The sequence below is a fragment of the Musa acuminata genome, unplaced genomic scaffold, assembly GCF_036884655.1.
Source record: "Musa acuminata AAA Group cultivar baxijiao unplaced genomic scaffold, Cavendish_Baxijiao_AAA HiC_scaffold_1049, whole genome shotgun sequence".
NCBI lineage: Eukaryota > Viridiplantae > Streptophyta > Magnoliopsida > Zingiberales > Musaceae > Musa > Musa acuminata.
This window is the reverse complement of record NW_027021263.1, coordinates 235810-253291: the sequence shown is the minus strand read 5'-3', so window position 1 is coordinate 253291 and position 17482 is coordinate 235810.

Below are 17482 nucleotides of genomic sequence, written 5' to 3'. Positions count from 1 at the left end.
GAAGCACCCCATGATGGAATATTAAGTCAGACAAAATCCTCATGTAATAGTCCTTATAGTTGCTTTTCCAATTCCACTTATTCAAATGATATCATGCTGTAGAGAGGCTTAGGTATTGGGATTGTCCCAAGGACCAAATCAAAAGCAAAATCACGTTTGGAGGTAATCCAAGTAAGTCATCCTGGGATACATTAGGCAAAGAGATAAATCATGTCCAATACTTTCAAAATAAAAGATGGGCTGATCTAATATGCAAAAAGTGATCATTTGTTATATATCAATCCATACTGGTATGATAATAAGATGGTCAATCCATACCAAGTATATTATCAAAGTTTCAAATCTCTAGGAGAACTAAATCAGCAAAAATTCAAGTTCTCCAACAAAAATCAGGCAAGAGGACCAGATTCAAGTTTGTTATCAAAGAATCTCCAATGATCGTATTTACATATAGCACATAATGTAGTGGTCTAGGTTGAATACCCAAGTGATAGGCAAAATATTCCGAATCAAATCATAGATGGGACCCATGGTCAAACAAATATTTGCATTCTTTCATAAACATGCATAATACCTTCGGTCACTAATTTCAAAAGTTTCAGAATCATATTCAGTGATAGCATACACTCTGACATGGGCTGATGATTTATGAGGCAGTGACTCTTTCTTATTGTTCAAAGGGCAGTCTTTTATTTTATGATCCAACTTTCTACAAGCAAAATAGACTCCAATCACCCGAAACACAAATTTGTTTCATAATTTAACTTAAAATTCACACATGATTGAGTCTTTTGTGATGACTTCCCATTTCAAATCCAAAGGTCTTGACTCTCTTGTTATTACTTTCTGATTCATTTCCAATCATATTTTTATTGCTAAACTTATCCTTATCATTCTTGCCATATATCTCCAAAAATTCTTTTCATTGTTGCCAATAATAATCAGCCTCTACTTCCAATATAAGGTAGCAAAAGAAATCTTTTGATCATTAGAACAATTTTGTATATCAAACATCTTCTCCATTTGCATCATCCATTTTTCTACCACCAATGAAATTAGGTTCATCATGCTTCTGCTGCGCCACTCTGATTGAATATCCCCGATCAATCCTTTCATTCCCCTTAATTAATCAGAAACAAATGAAATAGGAGGATCAAATGTCCTCATCATCCCTAATTCCTAAAATGCATCAAAGAAAATTTCCACCAATCACTATAGTTCATTAGACCTCAATATATTTTGCACGTCAACATATCAAATATTCCAGTAATCCTCAAACAATGCTCTGATACCACCTCTGTCACGACCCGACAAAATATCGACAATATTAAAAAAAAATTTCCAACACAACTAACCCAGGATCCAAACACACATTTGAGGTCACTAAGAAAACATTCAGATCAAAAATTTCACTTCTATAATCTACCAATTCATAACCCTGTGCAATTCATAAACATAGCACACATCACTCGATAATTCATACAATCTGAACTCGACTCATCAAAATAAAAACCACCATATAAATCCACAAGTGGGGAAATCTATGCAGTCACCACAATCATCGATTTACCATAAGTTCATATCATTACACAAATTTAATTTAACATTCCAAAACCCTATACATGAGGGATCCTTTAACTTACACAAAATCCACAGGTTTAGATTCATAGTCACATTTCATTAGATGCAAGGTAGCTTATACACAACTACATATATGCTAACAAAAGTTCTGCCCAACGTCTTCTAAACTTTCCACTGCCTCAGCCCATTCTTAACATTTAAGCAAGCGATACGCTATCCTGAAAAATTTATCAACAAACGGGGTGAGCATAAAGAGCTCAGCAAGTGACTAACATATCCATATCAAAATAGTACAATTTCCAAAGAGATACAGTTTCAAAGCACAAAGCTGAATATACGATTTCGTAGACATAATATCATTAGGAGCAGAATCACAATTGTCCTTTTAATCATACATATTTGGTTCCTGACAGATGGGGCATAGAGTAATTGGAGCATATCAGAAACAAAGGAAACATATTGGAGCTTATCAATGGCATATAAAATGTTCCAAAACACATCAACGACATATGGAACATTACGAAGCAAACTCAACAGTGAATGAAGCATTTCAGAGCATATCAAACTCATATGTCGTACAGAAGCTCAAACGTCGTCCTTGACGTTGCAATCATATCATATTTATCCAGAGCAGGAACAGAAATAACTCACCAAGACTCTGGATGTCATATTAAACATATAGAGGGTGTAGTGGGATCTCAGTCAGAATGTGATTCATCCATTTCTGAATGACCACCTGACAAAAGTCTCCCACGTCTGGGAGCTCCATCCACCCACGTCTAGGTGAAGTCAAAGGGGGCCGGCAGAGCATCGCAGGCTCTAAGCAATATCCTACATAGCGGGACCCCACATAGCGGGCAAATAAGCGCATACCAGAATATCCCACATAGCGGGACCCCACATAGCGGGCAAATCAGCGCATACCCTTTACCATTTCTGGCAAAGGTCCAAACCATCCCACACACCAGAGTACAAGAAGGCGGTTTCAACAAAATGCAGCATATAACGGAAGCACACGCGGAACAACCAAACGTACATGTGCCTTTTCAAAAACAATGTGATGCAAGGAACAAATCTCTCACAAAAGTATTCATTTTAGGGAAAGAATTGAAAGCAAGAGTGTACAGGGATTCCAAGCAATCATAACCAGCTCAATTCCAATAAGAAGGTTAGGCGAATTCAAGTATCCAAAGGAAATGGAACAGAATACGCGAAATCGACCAAAGCTCGATTTCGGACAGAATTCCAGTGGCACACCAAACAAATATTTCAGAATAACAAATATGCTCCAATACCCATAAGAAGGCTATGGTTGAACCATATATCAGTCTATATTCGGATGGAACAGATTTCATATGAAACAGGGCTCCCAACACAGAGTTACCTCTGATTTGGTAACATAAGGTCAAAATCACAATCTCTGGTTTGCAGACTTTATAGGATCGGATTCAACAGACGATAGGGTGAGCAATTGAACTCCAAAATTTTCAAACTATATGTCAAAAGAGAGAATTTCAAGTCTAGTTTCAAATAAAATCAGTTTGGTACAAATCAGAATTTTCAACAGGGAGTTATAGGCGTTTTAGTATCGAAAGGTCAGAAATCTTGAACTCTGTTTTACAGCGTCTATAGGCTCTTTTGAAACAAATTTTTGGGTAAGTATTCGGTGTCCAAAATCTACAAAATCGGTGTCAAAAGAAAGACATACGAGTCTAATTTCAAAAAAAAATAGTTCCTGCCTGAATTCTCATTCTGTACTAAAACTTAGGGCTGAAACAGTGCTTAGGGGTCAGTTTACCGAAAACTTTCAGAATCCATAGTTCTATGTCCAAAGAGAAACATATCAGTTTCTAAATAAAAATCTTCCAACTTATTTTGAATCAACATAAAAACAGAGTCAAATACTGCTGTAGGATGGGGTTAGAACACTTGCCTTTTGAAGGTTTTGATCCAAAGATTCGAAGAAGGTGTACGCTCGAATCCTTTTTCTACTTTTCCTCCGTGTTCTCTCTCTGTTTCGTTTTGTGCTCTCATTTTCTTCCTTTCTTCGCAACTACACCACATGTCGAACATCGAGGCACAGTCACCTGCTCTCTCTTACTCTCATTCCTTCTTTTTCTTTCCTAAACGCAGCTGCCACAGTCGCCGCCGCTGCCGCTGCCACAATCGCAGCCCCTTCCACCGCACTACCTTCCTTCCTCCCTTCTCTCGCAGACATAACTGCTGCATACGCAGTCGCTGCCACTGCGGCCGCAATCCCGTCCGCAGCCCCTTTTTCCCCCTTTCCTTTCTTTTCTTTCCCAGCTGCAACTGCCGCAGTCGCAGTCGCAACCATGGCCGCAGCCACCACAGCCGCAGCCTCTTCTTTCTCCCCTGCTCTATTTCCTCTCCTTCTCTTCCAGCTGCAGCTGCCACTGCCACAGCTGCCTCTCCTTCTCCTCTTCCTCTCTTCTTCCCTTTTCCTTTCTCTTCTTCTTCCTTTCCTTCTCTTCTTTCCCAGCTGCACTGCTGCAGTCGCAGCCTCAGCCGCGGCCACAGCCTCTTCTTCCTCCCCTGCTCATCTTCCTCTCCTTCTTCTCTTCCAACTGCAGCTGCCATCGCCGCAGCCGCAGCCCCTTCTTTCCCTTCTCTTCTTCCTCTCCTTCCCTTCTTCCTTTCTCTTCCTCTTTCCCTGCCATAGCTGCAGCTACCACAGCCGCAGCCGCAGCTACTTCTTTCCCTTCTCCTCTTCCTTCTCCTTCCTTTCTTCTTCTTCTCTTCTTCTCCTTCCTCCCCTTCTTCTTCCCGGCGTCACACACACCCTCTCCTCTGTTTCCTCTGCAGGGAACAGAGGTATCACAACCTCTTCTCCTGCTTCCCCTTCTTCTTCTCTTCCTCTTCTTCTTCTTCTGCTCTTCTCCTACCCGACACCCCACACGTCTCCTCTGTTTCCACCTGCAGGAAACAGAGGTGCTGCAGCCCTAGCTGCTGCCACCTCTCGCTCCTCTCCATCTTCCCTCTCTTTTCCCTCTTCTTCTCCTTCTCTTCTTCTCCTCTTCCCTTTTCCTCCCCAAAGCCACACACCTCCTCGCTGCAGCCTTGCCGCAGCTATCCTCCTCTCTTCTTCTTCTTCTTCTTCCGCTTTCATCCTCAACGCCCCACACATCTTCTCCTCTCTTTCCACCTGTGGGAAACAGAGGTGCTGCAGCCCTAGCTGCTGCAGCTGCCTCTCTTTCTCCTCTCCATCTTCCCTCTCTTCTACTTCTTCTTTTCTTCTCTTCTCCCTCTTCTTCCTCTCTTCTTTTCCCTCTTCTTCTCTTCTCCCTCTACTTCTCTTCTTCTTCTCCCCACGCCCCACCGCCTCTCTCTGTTTCTCGAAGAAACAGAGAGAGCGTGGGAGGCGGTGGGATAAAACCGAAATTTTCGGTTTTCTTTATTTTCTTCTTTTTACAACTTAGCAGTTTAGTCCTTGAAATTTCCATATTTACATATAGGTCCCCCGATTTATAAATAAATCTTTATTAATAATTTTCAAAAGCGAGGGATATTACACTCTCCCCTCCTTAAAAGAAAATTTAGTCCTCTAAATTGATCATAACTCAATCGATGAAAAGATGGGGATTATGATATCTTTATTTCCTCCTCCTGCTCTTAAATAGTTTCATCAATACAATACAATTACATAATTATCCACGAGTGACCGAAATATTCCCCTCCTTGATCCTCAATAGACGGTAACCCGACCTTCAATCAATTTCTAAAAATACTTGCGCACCCTACAGTTAATCAAACAAGTCGTTACTCCAGAAAATACTCATTTTTTTATGGTCACCTAATTCAACTGTCTATAATCAATATAAAGCCTCAATGTTCCATCCATCTTTTTAACTAACACCGAAGCACCCCATGATGGAATATTAAGTCAGACAAAATCCTCATGTAATAGTCCTTATAGTTGCTTTTCCAATTCCACTTATTCAAATGATATCATGCTGTAGAGAGGCTTAGGTATTGGGATTGTCCCAAGGACCAAATCAAAAGCAAAATCACGTTTGGAGGTAATCCAAGTAAGTCATCCTGGGATACATTAGGCAAAGAGATAAATCATGTCCAATACTTTCAAAATAAAAGATGGGCTGATCTAATATGCAAAAAGTGATCATTTGTTATATATCAATCCATACTGGTATGATAATAAGATGGTCAATCCATACCAAGTATATTATCAAAGTTTCAAATCTCTAGGAGAACTAAATCAGCAAAAATTCAAGTTCTCCAACAAAAATCAGGCAAGAGGACCAGATTCAAGTTTGTTATCAAAGAATCTCCAATGATCGTATTTACATATAGCACATAATGTAGTGGTCTAGGTTGAATACCCAAGTGATAGGCAAAATATTCCGAATCAAATCATAGATGGGACCCATGGTCAAACAAATATTTGCATTCTTTCATAAACATGCATAATACCTTCGGTCACTAATTTCAAAAGTTTCAGAATCATATTCAGTGATAGCATACACTCTGACATGGGCTGATGATTTATGAGGCAGTGACTCTTTCTTATTGTTCAAAGGGCAGTCTTTTATTTTATGATCCAACTTTCTACAAGCAAAATAGACTCCAATCACCCGAAACACAAATTTGTTTCATAATTTAACTTAAAATTCACACATGATTGAGTCTTTTGTGATGACTTCCCATTTCAAATCCAAAGGTCTTGACTCTCTTGTTATTACTTTCTGATTCATTTCCAATCATATTTTTATTGCTAAACTTATCCTTATCATTCTTGCCATATATCTCCAAAAATTCTTTTCATTGTTGCCAATAATAATCAGCCTCTACTTCCAATATAAGGTAGCAAAAGAAATCTTTTGATCATTAGAACAATTTTGTATATCAAACATCTTCTCCATTTGCATCATCCATTTTTCTACCACCAATGAAATTAGGTTCATCATGCTTCTGCTGCGCCACTCTGATTGAATATCCCCGATCAATCCTTTCATTCCCCTTAATTAATCAGAAACAAATGAAATAGGAGGATCAAATGTCCTCATCATCCCTAATTCCTAAAATGCATCAAAGAAAATTTCCACCAATCACTATAGTTCATTAGACCTCAATATATTTTGCACGTCAACATATCAAATATTCCAGTAATCCTCAAACAATGCTCTGATACCACCTCTGTCACGACCCGACAAAATATCGACAATATTAAAAAAAATTTTCCAACACAACTAACCCAGGATCCAAACACACATTTGAGGTCACTAAGAAAACATTCAGATCAAAAATTTCACTTCTATAATCTACCAATTCATAACCCTGTGCAATTCATAAACATAGCACACATCACTCGATAATTCATACAATCTGAACTCGACTCATCAAAATAAAAACCACCATATAAATCCACAAGTGGGGAAATCTATGCAGTCACCACAATCATCGATTTACCATAAGTTCATATCATTACACAAATTTAATTTAACATTCCAAAACCCTATACATGAGGGATCCTTTAACTTACACAAAATCCACAGGTTTAGATTCATAGTCACATTTCATTAGATGCAAGGTAGCTTATACACAACTACATATATGCTAACAAAAGTTCTGCCCAACGTCTTCTAAACTTTCCACTGCCTCAGCCCATTCTTAACATTTAAGCAAGCGATACGCTATCCTGAAAAATTTATCAACAAACGGGGTGAGCATAAAGAGCTCAGCAAGTGACTAACATATCCATATCAAAATAGTACAATTTCCAAAGAGATACAGTTTCAAAGCACAAAGCTGAATATACGATTTCGTAGACATAATATCATTAGGAGCAGAATCACAATTGTCCTTTTAATCATACATATTTGGTTCCTGACAGATGGGGCATAGAGTAATTGGAGCATATCAGAAACAAAGGAAACATATTGGAGCTTATCAATGGCATATAAAATGTTCCAAAACACATCAACGACATATGGAACATTACGAAGCAAACTCAACAGTGAATGAAGCATTTCAGAGCATATCAAACTCATATGTCGTACAGAAGCTCAAACGTCGTCCTTGACGTTGCAATCATATCATATTTATCCAGAGCAGGAACAGAAATAACTCACCAAGACTCTGGATGTCATATTAAACATATAGAGGGTGTAGTGGGATCTCAGTCAGAATGTGATTCATCCATTTCTGAATGACCACCTGACAAAAGTCTCCCACGTCTGGGAGCTCCATCCACCCACGTCTAGGTGAAGTCAAAGGGGGCCGGCAGAGCATCGCAGGCTCTAAGCAATATCCTACATAGCGGGACCCCACATAGCGGGCAAATAAGCGCATACCAGAATATCCCACATAGCGGGACCCCACATAGCGGGCAAATCAGCGCATACCCTTTACCATTTCTGGCAAAGGTCCAAACCATCCCACACACCAGAGTACAAGAAGGCGGTTTCAACAAAATGCAGCATATAACGGAAGCACACGCGGAACAACCAAACGTACATGTGCCTTTTCAAAAACAATGTGATGCAAGGAACAAATCTCTCACAAAAGTATTCATTTTAGGGAAAGAATTGAAAGCAAGAGTGTACAGGGATTCCAAGCAATCATAACCAGCTCAATTCCAATAAGAAGGTTAGGCGAATTCAAGTATCCAAAGGAAATGGAACAGAATACGCGAAATCGACCAAAGCTCGATTTCGGACAGAATTCCAGTGGCACACCAAACAAATATTTCAGAATAACAAATATGCTCCAATACCCATAAGAAGGCTATGGTTGAACCATATATCAGTCTATATTCGGATGGAACAGATTTCATATGAAACAGGGCTCCCAACACAGAGTTACCTCTGATTTGGTAACATAAGGTCAAAATCACAATCTCTGGTTTGCAGACTTTATAGGATCGGATTCAACAGACGATAGGGTGAGCAATTGAACTCCAAAATTTTCAAACTATATGTCAAAAGAGAGAATTTCAAGTCTAGTTTCAAATAAAATCAGTTTGGTACAAATCAGAATTTTCAACAGGGAGTTATAGGCGTTTTAGTATCGAAAGGTCAGAAATCTTGAACTCTGTTTTACAGCGTCTATAGGCTCTTTTGAAACAAATTTTTGGGTAAGTATTCGGTGTCCAAAATCTACAAAATCGGTGTCAAAAGAAAGACATACGAGTCTAATTTCAAAAAAAAATAGTTCCTGCCTGAATTCTCATTCTGTACTAAAACTTAGGGCTGAAACAGTGCTTAGGGGTCAGTTTACCGAAAACTTTCAGAATCCATAGTTCTATGTCCAAAGAGAAACATATCAGTTTCTAAATAAAAATCTTCCAACTTATTTTGAATCAACATAAAAACAGAGTCAAATACTGCTGTAGGATGGGGTTAGAACACTTGCCTTTTGAAGGTTTTGATCCAAAGATTCGAAGAAGGTGTACGCTCGAATCCTTTTTCTACTTTTCCTCCGTGTTCTCTCTCTGTTTCGTTTTGTGCTCTCATTTTCTTCCTTTCTTCGCAACTACACCACATGTCGAACATCGAGGCACAGTCACCTGCTCTCTCTTACTCTCATTCCTTCTTTTTCTTTCCTAAACGCAGCTGCCACAGTCGCCGCCGCTGCCGCTGCCACAATCGCAGCCCCTTCCACCGCACTACCTTCCTTCCTCCCTTCTCTCGCAGACATAACTGCTGCATACGCAGTCGCTGCCACTGCGGCCGCAATCCCGTCCGCAGCCCCTTTTTCCCCCTTTCCTTTCTTTTCTTTCCCAGCTGCAACTGCCGCAGTCGCAGTCGCAACCATGGCCGCAGCCACCACAGCCGCAGCCTCTTCTTTCTCCCCTGCTCTATTTCCTCTCCTTCTCTTCCAGCTGCAGCTGCCACTGCCACAGCTGCCTCTCCTTCTCCTCTTCCTCTCTTCTTCCCTTTTCCTTTCTCTTCTTCTTCCTTTCCTTCTCTTCTTTCCCAGCTGCACTGCTGCAGTCGCAGCCTCAGCCGCGGCCACAGCCTCTTCTTCCTCCCCTGCTCATCTTCCTCTCCTTCTTCTCTTCCAACTGCAGCTGCCATCGCCGCAGCCGCAGCCCCTTCTTTCCCTTCTCTTCTTCCTCTCCTTCCCTTCTTCCTTTCTCTTCCTCTTTCCCTGCCATAGCTGCAGCTACCACAGCCGCAGCCGCAGCTACTTCTTTCCCTTCTCCTCTTCCTTCTCCTTCCTTTCTTCTTCTTCTCTTCTTCTCCTTCCTCCCCTTCTTCTTCCCGGCGTCACACACACCCTCTCCTCTGTTTCCTCTGCAGGGAACAGAGGTATCACAACCTCTTCTCCTGCTTCCCCTTCTTCTTCTCTTCCTCTTCTTCTTCTTCTGCTCTTCTCCTACCCGACACCCCACACGTCTCCTCTGTTTCCACCTGCAGGAAACAGAGGTGCTGCAGCCCTAGCTGCTGCCACCTCTCGCTCCTCTCCATCTTCCCTCTCTTTTCCCTCTTCTTCTCCTTCTCTTCTTCTCCTCTTCCCTTTTCCTCCCCAAAGCCACACACCTCCTCGCTGCAGCCTTGCCGCAGCTATCCTCCTCTCTTCTTCTTCTTCTTCTTCCGCTTTCATCCTCAACGCCCCACACATCTTCTCCTCTCTTTCCACCTGTGGGAAACAGAGGTGCTGCAGCCCTAGCTGCTGCAGCTGCCTCTCTTTCTCCTCTCCATCTTCCCTCTCTTCTACTTCTTCTTTTCTTCTCTTCTCCCTCTTCTTCCTCTCTTCTTTTCCCTCTTCTTCTCTTCTCCCTCTACTTCTCTTCTTCTTCTCCCCACGCCCCACCGCCTCTCTCTGTTTCTCGAAGAAACAGAGAGAGCGTGGGAGGCGGTGGGATAAAACCGAAATTTTCGGTTTTCTTTATTTTCTTCTTTTTACAACTTAGCAGTTTAGTCCTTGAAATTTCCATATTTACATATAGGTCCCCCGATTTATAAATAAATCTTTATTAATAATTTTCAAAAGCGAGGGATATTACACTCTCCCCTCCTTAAAAGAAAATTTAGTCCTCTAAATTGATCATAACTCAATCGATGAAAAGATGGGGATTATGATATCTTTATTTCCTCCTCCTGCTCTTAAATAGTTTCATCAATACAATACAATTACATAATTATCCACGAGTGACCGAAATATTCCCCTCCTTGATCCTCAATAGACGGTAACCCGACCTTCAATCAATTTCTAAAAATACTTGCGCACCCTACAGTTAATCAAACAAGTCGTTACTCCAGAAAATACTCATTTTTTTATGGTCACCTAATTCAACTGTCTATAATCAATATAAAGCCTCAATGTTCCATCCATCTTTTTAACTAACACCGAAGCACCCCATGATGGAATATTAAGTCAGACAAAATCCTCATGTAATAGTCCTTATAGTTGCTTTTCCAATTCCACTTATTCAAATGATATCATGCTGTAGAGAGGCTTAGGTATTGGGATTGTCCCAAGGACCAAATCAAAAGCAAAATCACGTTTGGAGGTAATCCAAGTAAGTCATCCTGGGATACATTAGGCAAAGAGATAAATCATGTCCAATACTTTCAAAATAAAAGATGGGCTGATCTAATATGCAAAAAGTGATCATTTGTTATATATCAATCCATACTGGTATGATAATAAGATGGTCAATCCATACCAAGTATATTATCAAAGTTTCAAATCTCTAGGAGAACTAAATCAGCAAAAATTCAAGTTCTCCAACAAAAATCAGGCAAGAGGACCAGATTCAAGTTTGTTATCAAAGAATCTCCAATGATCGTATTTACATATAGCACATAATGTAGTGGTCTAGGTTGAATACCCAAGTGATAGGCAAAATATTCCGAATCAAATCATAGATGGGACCCATGGTCAAACAAATATTTGCATTCTTTCATAAACATGCATAATACCTTCGGTCACTAATTTCAAAAGTTTCAGAATCATATTCAGTGATAGCATACACTCTGACATGGGCTGATGATTTATGAGGCAGTGACTCTTTCTTATTGTTCAAAGGGCAGTCTTTTATTTTATGATCCAACTTTCTACAAGCAAAATAGACTCCAATCACCCGAAACACAAATTTGTTTCATAATTTAACTTAAAATTCACACATGATTGAGTCTTTTGTGATGACTTCCCATTTCAAATCCAAAGGTCTTGACTCTCTTGTTATTACTTTCTGATTCATTTCCAATCATATTTTTATTGCTAAACTTATCCTTATCATTCTTGCCATATATCTCCAAAAATTCTTTTCATTGTTGCCAATAATAATCAGCCTCTACTTCCAATATAAGGTAGCAAAAGAAATCTTTTGATCATTAGAACAATTTTGTATATCAAACATCTTCTCCATTTGCATCATCCATTTTTCTACCACCAATGAAATTAGGTTCATCATGCTTCTGCTGCGCCACTCTGATTGAATATCCCCGATCAATCCTTTCATTCCCCTTAATTAATCAGAAACAAATGAAATAGGAGGATCAAATGTCCTCATCATCCCTAATTCCTAAAATGCATCAAAGAAAATTTCCACCAATCACTATAGTTCATTAGACCTCAATATATTTTGCACGTCAACATATCAAATATTCCAGTAATCCTCAAACAATGCTCTGATACCACCTCTGTCACGACCCGACAAAATATCGACAATATTAAAAAAAATTTTCCAACACAACTAACCCAGGATCCAAACACACATTTGAGGTCACTAAGAAAACATTCAGATCAAAAATTTCACTTCTATAATCTACCAATTCATAACCCTGTGCAATTCATAAACATAGCACACATCACTCGATAATTCATACAATCTGAACTCGACTCATCAAAATAAAAACCACCATATAAATCCACAAGTGGGGAAATCTATGCAGTCACCACAATCATCGATTTACCATAAGTTCATATCATTACACAAATTTAATTTAACATTCCAAAACCCTATACATGAGGGATCCTTTAACTTACACAAAATCCACAGGTTTAGATTCATAGTCACATTTCATTAGATGCAAGGTAGCTTATACACAACTACATATATGCTAACAAAAGTTCTGCCCAACGTCTTCTAAACTTTCCACTGCCTCAGCCCATTCTTAACATTTAAGCAAGCGATACGCTATCCTGAAAAATTTATCAACAAACGGGGTGAGCATAAAGAGCTCAGCAAGTGACTAACATATCCATATCAAAATAGTACAATTTCCAAAGAGATACAGTTTCAAAGCACAAAGCTGAATATACGATTTCGTAGACATAATATCATTAGGAGCAGAATCACAATTGTCCTTTTAATCATACATATTTGGTTCCTGACAGATGGGGCATAGAGTAATTGGAGCATATCAGAAACAAAGGAAACATATTGGAGCTTATCAATGGCATATAAAATGTTCCAAAACACATCAACGACATATGGAACATTACGAAGCAAACTCAACAGTGAATGAAGCATTTCAGAGCATATCAAACTCATATGTCGTACAGAAGCTCAAACGTCGTCCTTGACGTTGCAATCATATCATATTTATCCAGAGCAGGAACAGAAATAACTCACCAAGACTCTGGATGTCATATTAAACATATAGAGGGTGTAGTGGGATCTCAGTCAGAATGTGATTCATCCATTTCTGAATGACCACCTGACAAAAGTCTCCCACGTCTGGGAGCTCCATCCACCCACGTCTAGGTGAAGTCAAAGGGGGCCGGCAGAGCATCGCAGGCTCTAAGCAATATCCTACATAGCGGGACCCCACATAGCGGGCAAATAAGCGCATACCAGAATATCCCACATAGCGGGACCCCACATAGCGGGCAAATCAGCGCATACCCTTTACCATTTCTGGCAAAGGTCCAAACCATCCCACACACCAGAGTACAAGAAGGCGGTTTCAACAAAATGCAGCATATAACGGAAGCACACGCGGAACAACCAAACGTACATGTGCCTTTTCAAAAACAATGTGATGCAAGGAACAAATCTCTCACAAAAGTATTCATTTTAGGGAAAGAATTGAAAGCAAGAGTGTACAGGGATTCCAAGCAATCATAACCAGCTCAATTCCAATAAGAAGGTTAGGCGAATTCAAGTATCCAAAGGAAATGGAACAGAATACGCGAAATCGACCAAAGCTCGATTTCGGACAGAATTCCAGTGGCACACCAAACAAATATTTCAGAATAACAAATATGCTCCAATACCCATAAGAAGGCTATGGTTGAACCATATATCAGTCTATATTCGGATGGAACAGATTTCATATGAAACAGGGCTCCCAACACAGAGTTACCTCTGATTTGGTAACATAAGGTCAAAATCACAATCTCTGGTTTGCAGACTTTATAGGATCGGATTCAACAGACGATAGGGTGAGCAATTGAACTCCAAAATTTTCAAACTATATGTCAAAAGAGAGAATTTCAAGTCTAGTTTCAAATAAAATCAGTTTGGTACAAATCAGAATTTTCAACAGGGAGTTATAGGCGTTTTAGTATCGAAAGGTCAGAAATCTTGAACTCTGTTTTACAGCGTCTATAGGCTCTTTTGAAACAAATTTTTGGGTAAGTATTCGGTGTCCAAAATCTACAAAATCGGTGTCAAAAGAAAGACATACGAGTCTAATTTCAAAAAAAAATAGTTCCTGCCTGAATTCTCATTCTGTACTAAAACTTAGGGCTGAAACAGTGCTTAGGGGTCAGTTTACCGAAAACTTTCAGAATCCATAGTTCTATGTCCAAAGAGAAACATATCAGTTTCTAAATAAAAATCTTCCAACTTATTTTGAATCAACATAAAAACAGAGTCAAATACTGCTGTAGGATGGGGTTAGAACACTTGCCTTTTGAAGGTTTTGATCCAAAGATTCGAAGAAGGTGTACGCTCGAATCCTTTTTCTACTTTTCCTCCGTGTTCTCTCTCTGTTTCGTTTTGTGCTCTCATTTTCTTCCTTTCTTCGCAACTACACCACATGTCGAACATCGAGGCACAGTCACCTGCTCTCTCTTACTCTCATTCCTTCTTTTTCTTTCCTAAACGCAGCTGCCACAGTCGCCGCCGCTGCCACTGCCACAATCGCAGCCCCTTCCACCGCACTACCTTCCTTCCTCCCTTCTCTCGCAGACATAACTGCTGCATACGCAGTCGCTGCCACTGCGGCCGCAATCCCGTCCGCAGCCCCTTTTTCCCCCTTTCCTTTCTTTTCTTTCCCAGCTGCAACTGCCGCAGTCGCAGTCGCAACCATGGCCGCAGCCACCACAGCCGCAGCCTCTTCTTTCTCCCCTGCTCTATTTCCTCTCCTTCTCTTCCAGCTGCAGCTGCCACTGCCACAGCTGCCTCTCCTTCTCCTCTTCCTCTCTTCTTCCCTTTTCCTTTCTCTTCTTCTTCCTTTCCTTCTCTTCTTTCCCAGCTGCACTGCTGCAGTCGCAGCCTCAGCCGCGGCCACAGCCTCTTCTTCCTCCCCTGCTCATCTTCCTCTCCTTCTTCTCTTCCAACTGCAGCTGCCATCGCCGCAGCCGCAGCCCCTTCTTTCCCTTCTCTTCTTCCTCTCCTTCCCTTCTTCCTTTCTCTTCCTCTTTCCCTGCCATAGCTGCAGCTACCACAGCCGCAGCCGCAGCTACTTCTTTCCCTTCTCCTCTTCCTTCTCCTTCCTTTCTTCTTCTTCTCTTCTTCTCCTTCCTCCCCTTCTTCTTCTCGGCGTCACACACACCCTCTCCTCTGTTTCCTCTGCAGGGAACAGAGGTATCACAACCTCTTCTCCTGCTTCCCCTTCTTCTTCTCTTCCTCTTCTTCTTCTTCTGCTCTTCTCCTACCCGACACCCCACACGTCTCCTCTGTTTCCACCTGCAGGAAACAGAGGTGCTGCAGCCCTAGCTGCTGCCACCTCTCGCTCCTCTCCATCTTCCCTCTCTTTTCCCTCTTCTTCTCCTTCTCTTCTTCTCCTCTTCCCTTTTCCTCCCCAAAGCCACACACCTCCTCGCTGCAGCCTTGCCGCAGCTATCCTCCTCTCTTCTTCTTCTTCTTCTTCCGCTTTCATCCTCAACGCCCCACACATCTTCTCCTCTCTTTCCACCTGTGGGAAACAGAGGTGCTGCAGCCCTAGCTGCTGCAGCTGCCTCTCTTTCTCCTCTCCATCTTCCCTCTCTTCTACTTCTTCTTTTCTTCTCTTCTCCCTCTTCTTCCTCTCTTCTTTTCCCTCTTCTTCTCTTCTCCCTCTACTTCTCTTCTTCTTCTCCCCACGCCCCACCGCCTCTCTCTGTTTCTCGAAGAAACAGAGAGAGCGTGGGAGGCGGTGGGATAAAACCGAAATTTTCGGTTTTCTTTATTTTCTTCTTTTTACAACTTAGCAGTTTAGTCCTTGAAATTTCCATATTTACATATAGGTCCCCCGATTTATAAATAAATCTTTATTAATAATTTTCAAAAGCGAGGGATATTACACTCTCCCCTCCTTAAAAGAAAATTTAGTCCTCTAAATTGATCATAACTCAATCGATGAAAAGATGGGGATTATGATATCTTTATTTCCTCCTCCTGCTCTTAAATAGTTTCATCAATACAATACAATTACATAATTATCCACGAGTGACCGAAATATTCCCCTCCTTGATCCTCAATAGACGGTAACCCGACCTTCAATCAATTTCTAAAAATACTTGCGCACCCTACAGTTAATCAAACAAGTCGTTACTCCAGAAAATACTCATTTTTTTATGGTCACCTAATTCAACTGTCTATAATCAATATAAAGCCTCAATGTTCCATCCATCTTTTTAACTAACACCGAAGCACCCCATGATGGAATATTAAGTCAGACAAAATCCTCATGTAATAGTCCTTATAGTTGCTTTTCCAATTCCACTTATTCAAATGATATCATGCTGTAGAGAGGCTTAGGTATTGGGATTGTCCCAAGGACCAAATCAAAAGCAAAATCACGTTTGGAGGTAATCCAAGTAAGTCATCCTGGGATACATTAGGCAAAGAGATAAATCATGTCCAATACTTTCAAAATAAAAGATGGGCTGATCTAATATGCAAAAAGTGATCATTTGTTATATATCAATCCATACTGGTATGATAATAAGATGGTCAATCCATACCAAGTATATTATCAAAGTTTCAAATCTCTAGGAGAACTAAATCAGCAAAAATTCAAGTTCTCCAACAAAAATCAGGCAAGAGGACCAGATTCAAGTTTGTTATCAAAGAATCTCCAATGATCGTATTTACATATAGCACATAATGTAGTGGTCTAGGTTGAATACCCAAGTGATAGGCAAAATATTCCGAATCAAATCATAGATGGGACCCATGGTCAAACAAATATTTGCATTCTTTCATAAACATGCATAATACCTTCGGTCACTAATTTCAAAAGTTTCAGAATCATATTCAGTGATAGCATACACTCTGACATGGGCTGATGATTTATGAGGCAGTGACTCTTTCTTATTGTTCAAAGGGCAGTCTTTTATTTTATGATCCAACTTTCTACAAGCAAAATAGACTCCAATCACCCGAAACACAAATTTGTTTCATAATTTAACTTAAAATTCACACATGATTGAGTCTTTTGTGATGACTTCCCATTTCAAATCCAAAGGTCTTGACTCTCTTGTTATTACTTTCTGATTCATTTCCAATCATATTTTTATTGCTAAACTTATCCTTATCATTCTTGCCATATATCTCCAAAAATTCTTTTCATTGTTGCCAATAATAATCAGCCTCTACTTCCAATATAAGGTAGCAAAAGAAATCTTTTGATCATTAGAACAATTTTGTATATCAAACATCTTCTCCATTTGCATCATCCATTTTTCTACCACCAATGAAATTAGGTTCATCATGCTTCTGCTGCGCCACTCTGATTGAATATCCCCGATCAATCCTTTC